The sequence below is a fragment of the Balaenoptera acutorostrata genome, chromosome 4 (assembly GCF_949987535.1).
Source record: "Balaenoptera acutorostrata chromosome 4, mBalAcu1.1, whole genome shotgun sequence".
Classification (NCBI taxonomy): Eukaryota; Metazoa; Chordata; class Mammalia; order Artiodactyla; family Balaenopteridae; genus Balaenoptera; species Balaenoptera acutorostrata.
The window spans coordinates 31887579-31898525 of record NC_080067.1 but is presented as its reverse complement, the minus strand read 5'-3'; the positions used below and the strand labels follow the sequence as shown (position 1 = coordinate 31898525).

The 10947-nt window shown below is 32.8% G+C and overlaps 1 pseudogene; it reads left to right on the top strand.

The window, feature by feature from the left end:
- The first annotated feature begins 2802 nt into the window (after positions 1-2802).
- Positions 2803-10947, top strand: part of LOC102998737 (phospholipid scramblase 1-like) — a 30557-nt pseudogene continuing 22412 nt past the window's right edge.

Here is a 10947-nt window from a genome sequence, read left to right as displayed (position 1 = left end):
TATCTCCAGAATTAAAAAGCTATAATATTTGCTTGAAGCGAAATACAAGATTTACATTCTCTCTAAAAACTCAGAAGAATTTCCATTTTATATAATTGGATAGTTATTACTGTTATTGAACACCTGTGATATAGGAAACATTTATGTTGTGGGAGTGTTTAAAAACAGTGTTTGTATTTTAGGTCCACTGGCAGCTATACCTTGCTTTATCAAACTAGAAATAATCATGACCAGGGAAAATATTCAAAGTGAGATTCTTTAAGAAAACAATTGGAAGACCACCAACTTATCCAGCTGTTTTATTTTTTCTCTGGTGATATGTCTATAAAGATCAGTACAGTTATACTTATTAAGAAACATTAAAAATACACATATAAAAACATCTATATACAATATATAAAACAATAATAGATTTATTAAAATAGTAAATTAATATATTGGTAATAGCAATTTTAAAAATAAGTATATTTCTCATTTAAACATTTAAAATATTTGGAAATATTTTAACAAAGTAACCCTAAAATTTATGTGGAAACTCAAGGGATCCAGAATACCCAAAGCAATCTTGAAAAAGAACAAAGTTGAAGGAACCATTCTTCTACATTTCTAAACTTAACTACAAACTAAAGTAATTAAGACACTGCAGAAATAGAGACACAGATGTAGAGAACAAACGTATGGACACCAAGGGGGGAAAGTGGCGGGGGGAGGGGGGTGGTGTGATGAATTGGGAGATTGGAATTGACATGTATACACTAATATGTATAAAATGGATAACTAATAAGAATCTGCTGTATAAAAAAATTAATTAAATTAAATTAAAAAAAGAAAAATACAGTACAGCACTGTAAAAAATATATATATAGGCACCACAACAAATCAAGTTCATATAAAAAGATTAAGATTAAATTAAAAAAAAAAAGACACTGCAGTACTGACATAAGATAGGCATATATATCAGTGGAACAGAATGAGAGTCCAGAAATACACCGTTATGTTTATGGCCAATTGATTTTCAACAAGGATGCCAAAATACTTCAATGGGAAAAAACAGTCTCTTCAACAAATAGTGCTGGAACCACTAGATACTCGTATGCACAAGAAAAAGTTGGAGTTCTACCTCACAGTGTACACAAAATTTAACTCTAAAGGGATTAAAGACCCAAATGTAAGAGCTAAAACATTAACCCTATTAGAAAAATCAGAGGAATAAATCATTGTGATTTTGGATTATAAAGTGATTTCTTAGATATGACACATAAAGTACAAGCAAAAAATGACAACAAAAAAAGATAAATTGTACTACATCAAAGTTATAAACTTCTATGCTTTAATGGACATCAAGAAAGTGAAAAGACAACCCACACAATGGGAGAAAATATTTGCAAATCTTATATTTTATAATGGGATTTAATCCAAAATGTATAAAAACTCTCACAATTCAACAATAAAAATACAAATAACATAAGCAAAAAATACACAACAATTTGAAGAGAGAGTTCTCCAAAGAAGATATACAAGTGGCCAATAACACATGAAAAGTTGCTCATGAACATTAGTTGTTAGGATAATGTAAATCAAAACCACAATGAGATATGACTTCAGACCTACTAGGATGGCTATAATAAAAAAGACAGACAGTAACAAGTGCTGACAAGGATGCAGAGAAATAAGAACTCTCATACTTTGCTAGTAGGAATGGATTAGCCACTCTGGAAAATATTTTGTAGTCACCTCCAAAATTAAACATACAGTTACCATGTTAAAGTAAAAAACAGAAGAAAGAAAAAAACATAAGAAAATAGCTCTTAAGGTTGCATTTTCCTCTCTTTCGCTAGGATCCTTTCTTCACTTCTCTTTACCTCAACTTTCATTTCATAGCCTGATTCTTGGTAATGCAAGCTATTATTGAAAACTCACTCTTGTTTTCAGTAATAAATATTTTTCCAAAGTATATCTTTCTCTTATCAAGACTGATATTCATGTCTTGCATTAATGTTGTGATGTCTTGTTTGCTTCTTTTAATGTATCTGAATGAGAGTAAAACTTACAATATTTGCCCCAAAACAAAGTAAGTAAATCCTTTAATACTTTCAATGTATTTATAGTCACTGTTAGAATCATCTTCTTAGACTTTGAGCTGGAAGCACGGGTTTGTAAATTTATTTCATAAATTTAATCCTGATGCAAGCTGAGGAAAATACAGAGAATAATGAGAATTTAATCAGGGCCAATTAGAAAATTTTGACTCCATATGTATTTGTTCTAAGTTTGTTAGGATCACGGCACTAGAGTTAGATAGCTCCCCAAGTCTCATTTTTAAAATTTTATCTGTTTTTTTACGCAGGATAAAATGTTTTCATGTCCACCATAACACATCCTTCAACCTTGGAGGAAAAAAGTTCAGACAGTCATTGTCAAATGATTCTGAACCTAAAGATTTAATGCTATTTAAATAGATCAAGGCCACATGGGAATGTGTGTAACAATTTACAGAGTTTACTACTCTTATATTAGCTGGGGCTTCTTGTATTCCTGAGGTTCCTTTATGGTTTTTGTTGAGAGATAGACTCTGTAAATAAAACCATAAATATTTCAGTTGAGAACACTTTAAAAAATAAAGTATGGATGATGTTCACCATTTAATTTAATGTTTACCATTAAATGAAGAAAAACTAAACCTGAAGTTGAAGTTGATTCCTGTCTCTAACAATGTTATTTTTCTGTAATGTTAGATTTTGAAGACAAAAGGAGGGATCTCTCCAATCTGTCACAGTCTCAAGCATTTATATAATCTAGATTATGGATTTTTGTAATATACAACCCACAATACAATGGATGCAAACACCAGGGTCAATACCCAATTGTCCACCTGGATTGAATATTTGACTCAGGTATGATAATATGTTTCTTAATTTAGTTGATGGAAAATAACATGAATTTAGATAGCTTCAAAATATAATTTGTGTTACTGGAAAATATTTTGACTATAGATTAAAATACTATACCTGTAACATTAAAAATTTTACATTTTATTTAATTTTAATTTCTGATTGAGGTAGTAAACTTATAATTTAAATACAGTTGTCCCTCAGTATCCACTGGGGGATTGGTTTCAGGACCAGCCTGGCAGATACCAAGACTGGAGGGTGCTCAAGTCCCAGAGTCTGCCCTCTGGATATGAGGTTGGTTGGATTTGTGGAGGCAGAAACAGGAGTATGGAGTGATGTCTGTACAGTTACTCAAAAAAAAAATCCACATATAAGCAGACCCTAGCAGTTCAACTATGTCATTCCAGGGCCAGCAGCAATATAACATTGTTATTTATAAATGTACTTCCTGGGAAACCTATTTAAAAATAAATACCTCCTTTTTAAAATCGGAAACTGGATTTGGGGAATATAAGTAAAAATGACTTAAGGGCTCTTCAGTTCATCTAACTGCTTAGACAGTAGAAGCCTGGTATGCAAATGTAAAATATGAACACTAATATTAGGAAAACATCTCTGTTCGCTACCTAATTTAATGACACGGAATTACTATTTTTGTTTATGCTATCAATTCTGATTTAATTTCCTGTAGTGCTGTCTTTGAATAGTTAATTAACTTTGGCATTTCACAATACTAATTATTGCCCACATCTTATTTTTTAATTCTTTAAAAATGAAACAGTATGCATGTTCCTTCTTAAAAAGGTTGTTTATATTTTCAATGCTTAATTATAAACTTGTTGCAAACAATAATATAAATCTAATAAGTCATTTTTGAATATGGGTAAAAACTACATTAAACTTTTTACTTCAAATTACAGTATAGATATTTCTCTCTGAATTTCAAAAATATTTTTAATAAAAGTCTTTAAAAATTTTTTGTGAACAAAAATATTGAGTACATTAACAATGGAGCAAAACGAATACACTTTAGAGACTATTTGATAATATTTTTTTCATTTCCTTTTTCTATGGTAAAAAATTTTTAAACTTCACACTTAGCCTAATATAATGTTATGACATTTGACAGAAAAAATGAGAGATGTTGATAATGAATCAATTACTTTAAATATCCTAAATGGAAGTATTAATGTATATATGTATTTTTATGTGCTTTAAATTTAGTTTGAGTACCTCATACCACCTGTGTTTACTTTCTACTGTAATAGATAAATCACTTACGTGTGTGTCAACGTTTTGATCTTCTGGAAGGTATGTACCAAATGCACTGATATATTAATTCTTGAATATGTACCTTGTTTTGCTATAGTTTTACCAACTCCTATAAATTAAAGTGTTTTTTTTTTTTTTTTTTTTGGCTGCACCGCGCGGCTTGTGAGATCTTAGTTCCCCCACCAGGGATTGAATCCAGGCCCCCTGCTGTGAAGGCATAGAGTCCTAACTACTGGACCGCCAGGGAATTCCCTTAAAGTGCTTCTTATGTCTGAGGATAGCTAAACCTTGATATATGAAGCGATTATATAGAAGGTCTTTAGATGATGAAAACGTGAATGTGATCATAGTCTTCTCATGGGAAGGGAGGGAGAAAGACATTGGCTCCAGATTACACCTGAAAATTCTAGTCTGTGTTAGTCTTACTAAGCAGTAGGTCTATTTCCTGAAAGGTTTTGCCCATCCTGAATTCCTTAAATACAGGTATTTCAGAGAAGCAATGATTCCAAATTTTTCAGCAGTTCTGCTAGTAGAAGCAGAATGCAGGTAAAGTAATGGGCAGTCCAATTCCACTCCCTAGTCTGAGAAGTTAAACTGTCCATTAGAATTCAACTGTTTAGGGGCTTCCCTGCTGGCGCAGTGGTTAGGAATCCGCCTGCCAATTCAGGGGACATGGGTTCAAGCCATGGTCCAGGAAGATCCCACATGCCGCGGAGCAACTAAGCTGGTGCGCCACAGCTACTGAGCCTGCGCTCTAGAGCCCGCGAGCCACAACTACTGAAGCCCGTGCGCCTGGAGCCCGTGCACCTGGAGCCCGTGCTCTGCGACAAGAGAAGCCACCGCAGTGAGAAGCCTGTGCACTGCAACGAAGAGTATCCCCCGCTCGCCGCATCTGGAGAGGGCCTGCACGCAGCAGTGAAGACCCAAGGCAGCCACAAATAAAATAAATAAATAAAAAAAAGAAGAGGGATAAGAAAAAGAAAATTGCATAAATATTTTTTAAAAACATAAGAATTCAACTGTTTACCTTTATCTCAACTTAGTACAAATATTTCTTTCATGTAGATGATGCTGTAGTACATGTAAATAAAATGAAATTGAATGTTCAGTTTAAAAAAATAGTATTATCACCACTGATGACCTTTCTCATTGACATTAGAGGATCTAAGACTAAAATAAGCATTTAGGGTTTTATTTAATTCACAAAAGCATTCCAATTTAGGTATATTATAAATGAATGCTGGGGGTGGGTATGTTTCTTGCTACCTTACACGAAATGCTTTTTTTTATGTAAGACAATTTATTTCAGAATCCCCACTGTGTACCTATAATAAACAAGCCATGTGTTACCATTTTGAAAGGATCAAAGATGAGTCAGACCTGGCTTTGCCCTGAAGGGCTTGCCCTAAAATGTGAGAGTTAATATACTTAAATAAAATCACAGTATGAAGTAATAAAAGTCATAAGATAGGTAGCAACCAATTGTGGGAACTCATAGGACAGAAACAGTTACAGTTACTTATAATTTCAGTAGCGACAAAAAATAGCAAAAATATTGAGAAAAATCTAACCATCTACGTTATGGGAAACTAGTTCTCCAAACTAGTGATTCTCAGAGTATGGTCACCAGACCAGCAGCATCAACATCTTCTGGGAACATGTTAGAACTATCAAATTCCCAGGCTTTATCATAGACCCACTAAATAACCAAATCAAGAGATGGGGTCTGTGCTTTATCAAGCCCTCCAGATGGTTCTGAGGCAGGCTAAAATTTGAGAACTACTGCTCTAAATGATATGTTCACATAATCTAACACTGCACAGTTATTTAAAAGAATGAGACAGCTCTACAAAATTGTCAGGAATATTTCCAAGATATATTGCTAAGTATAAAAAGCAATTACAAAGTAGTGCATATGTTAGCGTGTGAGTACGTGTGTGTGTGTGCAAAATATATTTAGGCTTTGCATATGTTTGAGATATCTCTAGAAGAATGCATATGAAATTGGAGAAAGAAGAAGAAATAGAATAAGCCTGGAAGGAAGAATTATTTTTAATTTTATACTCTCTTTGCATTTTTAAATTTGTGCCATGCATATATAATTCCTAATAATAAAAAGAAATTAAATTTAAAAGGCGGTCAGAAGATTTTTTTCATAAATTTTGAATCATGATTTTTCTGTGAAAATTACATCAAAATGAATACCTTTCAAATATGTTGGTATAATATGAAAACATAATTATGCTCATTTGCACATTAATCATTAAAAAGTGAGGAAATTCTGTAACTATTAGTTTCAAACGTTAACAAAATAAAATGTTAAATGTATATTAGAGAAATATATACTCATTAAACATATACTCACTAAAGAACATTTAAAATTAAGAAAAGTGGGAGATAATCATCCATGTACAACTACTGATAAATTTTTTCTGAAAGCTTTTTAAAAGTATTCCTTTGATGAAGTTTTTTGAAATCACTTTTAATCATTGTCCATGAATTTTATATATTTATTCACTTAATGTTAATATTTTTATTTTTATCTTAAAACCCAACATTAAAAACATTTTTAATTGAAGTATAGTTAATTTACAATGTTGTGTTAGTTTTAAGTGTACAGAAAAGTGATTCATTACACACATCTATATATATATATTTTTTTCAGATTCTTTTCCATTATAGGTTATTATAAGATATTGAGTATCGTTCCCTGTACTATACAGTAGGACCTTGTTGTTTACCTATTTTATGTATTGTAGTGTGTATGTGTTAATCCCAAACTCCTAATTTATCTCTCTCCACATCCCTGCCCCACCATCCCCACTGGTAACCACAAGTTTGTTTTCTATGTCTGTGAATCTCTATTTCTGTTTTGTAAATAAATTCATTTGTATCATTTTTTTAGATTCCACATATAAGTGATAGCATATGTTATTTGTCTTTGTCTGACTTACTTCACTTAATATGATAATCTCTATGTTCATCCATGTTGCTGCAAATGGCATTATTTCATTCTTTTTATGGCTGAGTAGTATTCATTGTATATACACACCACATCTTCTTTATTCATTCATCCCTTGATAGACATTTAGGTAGCCTCCATGTCTTGGCTATTGTAAATAGTGCTGCTATGAACACTGGGGCACATGTATCTTTTTGAATTGGAGCTTTCTCCAAATATATGCCCAGGAGTGGCATTGTGGGATCATATGACAACGGTATTTTTAGTTTTTTAAGGAGCTCTTAAAGTGGCTCTACCAATTTACATTCCCACCAACAGTGTAGGAGGGTTCACTTTTCTCCACACCCTCTCCATTTGTCATTGTATACTTTTTAATGATAGCCATTCTAACTGGTTTGAGGTGATACCCCATTGTGGTTTTGATTTGCATTTCTCTAATAATTAGTGATGCTGAGTTTTCTACGGATATATGCCCATGAGTGGGATTACAGGATCATATGGTAATTCTATTTTTAGTTTTGTAAGGAACCTCCATAATGTTCTCCATAGTGGCTGTAGCAATTTACATTCTACCAACAGTGTAGGAGGGTTCTTTCTTCTCCACACCCTCTCCAGCATTTAGCATTTGTAGACATTTTAAAGATGGCCATTTGACAGGTGTGAGGTGATACCTCATTGTAGTTTTGATTTGCATTTCTCTCATTATTAGTGATATTGAACATCTTTTCATGTGCCTTTTGGCCATTTGTATGTCTTTTTTGGAGAAATGACTATTTAGATCTTCTGCCCATTTTTTAATTGAGTTGTTCTTTTTTTGATATTTAGCTGTATGAGCTGTTTGTATATTTTGGAAATTAATCCCTTGTCAGTAGCATTATTTGCAAATATTTTCTCCCAGTCCTTAAGTTGTCTTTCCATTTTGCTTATGGTTTCCTTTGCTGTGTAAAAGCTTATAAGTTTAATTAGGTCCCATATGTTTATTTTTGTTTTTATTTCTATTACTCTAGGAGGCAGATCCAAAAAAAATCTTGCTGCGATTTATGGCAAAGAGTGTTCAGCCTATGTTTTCCTCTAGGGTTTTTATAGTATCTGATCTTACATTTAGGTCTTTAACCTATTTGGAGTTTATTTTTGTATACGGTGTTAGAGAATATTCTAATTTCATTCCTTTACACGTAACTGTTCAGTTCTACCAATACCACTTATTGAAGATACTGTCTTTTTTCCATGTATATTCTTGCCTTCTTCATTGTACATTAACTGACCACAAGTGTGTGAGTTTATTTCTGGGCTTTCTATCCTGCTGCATTGATCTATATGTCTGTTTTTGTGCCAGTGCCATACTGTTTTGAATACTGTAGCTTTGCAGTATACTCTGAAGTCAGGGAGCTTGATTCCTCCAGCTCCATTCTTCTTTCTCAAGATTGTTTTGGCTATTCAGGGTGATCTGTGTTTTCATACAAATTTTAGAATTTTTGTTCTAGTTCTGTGAAAAAATGCCATTGATAATTTGATAGGAATTGCATTGAATTGCCTTGGGTAGTATGGTCATTTTAACAATATTGATTCTTCCAACCCAAGAACATGTTATATATTTCCATCTGTTTGTGTCATCTTCAATTTTTTTCATCAGCATCTTATAGTTTTCAGAGTACAGCTCTTTTGTCTCCTTAGGTAGGTATATTCCTAGGTATTTTATTCTTTTTGATGCGATGGTAAATGGGATTATTTCCTTAAATTCTCTTTCTGATCTTTTGTTGTTAGTGTATAGAAATGCAATAGATTTCTGTATATTAATTTTGTATCCTGCAACTTTACCAAATTCATTGATTAGCTCTAGTAGTTTTCTGGTAGCCTTCTTAGAATTGTCTATGTATAGCATCATGTCATCTACAAACAGGGCCAGTTTTACTTCTTTTTCGTATTTGGATTCCTTTTATTTCTTTTTCTTCACTGATTGCTGTGGCTAGGACTTCCAAAACTATGTTGAATAAAAGTGGCAAGAGTTGATATCCTTGTCTTCTTCCTAATTTTAGAGGAAATGCTTTCACCTTTTCACCATTGAGTATGATGTTAGCTGTGGGTTTGTCGTATATGACATTTATTAACCTTGAGGTATGTTCCCTCTATGCCCACTTTCTGGAAGTTTTTATCATAAATGGATATTGAATTTTATCAAAAGCTTTTTCTGCCTCTACTGAGACGATCATGTGATTTTTATTCTTCAATTTGTTAATGTGGTGTATTACATTGATTGAGTTGGTGATATTGAAAAATCCTTCCATCCCTGGGATAAATCCCACTTGATCATGGTGTATGATCCTTTTAATGTATTGTTGGAATCGGTTTGCTAGTATTTTGTTGAGGATTTTGTATCTATGTTCATCAGTAATATTAGCCTGTAATTTTCTTTTTTGTGATATCTTTGTCTGGTTTTGGTATCAGGGTGATGGTGGCCTCATAGAATGATTTCAGAAGTGTTCCTTTCTTTGCAGTTTTTTGGATTAGTTTCAGAATTAGTTAAATCTTCTCTAAATGTTGGTAAAATTCACCTTTGAAGACATCTGGTCCTGAATTTTGCTTGTTGGGAGTTTTTAAATTACTGATTCAATTTCAGTACTGATAATTGGTCTGTTCATATTTTCTATTTCTTCCTGCTTCAGTCTTGGGAGATTGTACCTTTCTAAGAATTTGTCCATTTCCTCTAGGTTGTCCATTTTATTGAACATAATTGTTGCTCATAATTGTCTTTTCTGATCCTTTGTATTTCTGTGGTTTAGGTTGTAACTTCTCCTTTTTCATTTCTGACTTTATGATCTTTATGATTTCTTTCCTTCTATGAACTTAGGGTTTTGTTTGTTCTTCTTTCTCTAGTGGCTTTAGGAATTATGTTAGGTTGTTTATTAGAGATTTTTGTTTCCTGAGGTAAGATTGTATCATTATATGCTTGCCTCTTAGAACCGATTTTGCTACATCCCATAGATTTTGGATCATTTTGTTTTCATTTTCTTTTATCTCTAGGTATTTTTTGATTTCCTCTTTGTTTTCTTCAGTGATCCATTGGTTGTTTAGTAGCATATTGTTTAGCCTCCATGGGTTTGTGTTTTTTGCAGTTTTTTTTTTTCCTTGCAGTTAATTTCTAGCCTCATAGTGTTGTGGTCAGAAAAGATGCTTGATATGATTTCAATTTTCTCAAATTTACCAAGCCTTGCTTTGTGGCCCTGCATGTGATCTATCCTGGAGAATGCTCTATGTGCACTTGAAAAGAATGTATATTCTGCTGCTTTCAGATAGAGTGCTCTATAATATCCATTAAGTGTGTTTGGTTTAGTGTGTCATTTAAGGCCTGTGGGGTTTTTAAATTGATTTTCTGTCTACATGATCTGTCCATTGATGTAAGTGGGGTGTTAAAGTCCTCCACTATTATTATGTTACTGTCCATTTCTCCTTTTATGTCATTAATATCTGCCTTATATATTGAGGTGCTCCTATGTTGGGTGCATATATATTTACAATTGTTATATCTTCTTCTTGGATTGATCCTTTGGTCATTATGTAGTGTCCTTCTTTGTCTCATGTAACAGTGCTTTAAAGTCTATTTTGTCTGACCTAAGTATTGCTACTCCAGCTTTCTTTTGATTTTCACTTGCATAGAATACCATTTTCCATCACCTCACTTTCATTCTGTATGTGTCTCTACATCTGAAGTGAGTCTCTTGTAGGCAGCAAATATATGGGTCTTGTTTTTGTATCCATTCAGCCAGTCTGTGTCTTTTGGTTGGAGCATTTAATCCAATTACAATTAAGGCAGTTATTGATATG